Source organism: Abramis brama (assembly GCF_963993115.1).
Source record: "Abramis brama genome assembly, chromosome: 1".
NCBI classification, from domain to species: domain Eukaryota; kingdom Metazoa; phylum Chordata; class Actinopteri; order Cypriniformes; family Leuciscidae; genus Abramis; species Abramis brama.
In genome coordinates, this window is record NC_139963.1 from 49,227,535 (window position 1) to 49,227,957 (window position 423).

A 423-nucleotide genomic window follows, 5' to 3' on the forward strand; every position below is an offset into this window, starting at 1 on the left:
TTCATGAGCTCATATATACATTTTTGTTCAAGATTGAACATATTTGGCAGAGAGATGTTGAAAAATTCACGGTAAACACAAAAACAAGATTGAAACCAAATATATATATTTTTTTTTACTGTAAGCATTTGTGGTTGTGAATACAGTATTACAAACCTATAACTTGACCTTTGACCTGTTTATAGGCCTATTCTAAAGCCATGATTGGTTGGTGTTCAGTAAAGCAATGAGTGTTTGCACATGTGAGGAGTGTGTGTGAGGCTCTGATAAATTACTGTGGCATTTTGATAGGTTGTGTCTGAAAAAGGAAATCAAGATACCTCCTGTTAGATTGTGGTGTGTTAGAGAATTGTGTGTTGTGGTTTGCAAAAAGTGTTTTATTGAATTAGAAAACTGAGTTGAAGGTCGAGAATTAGTGTATGG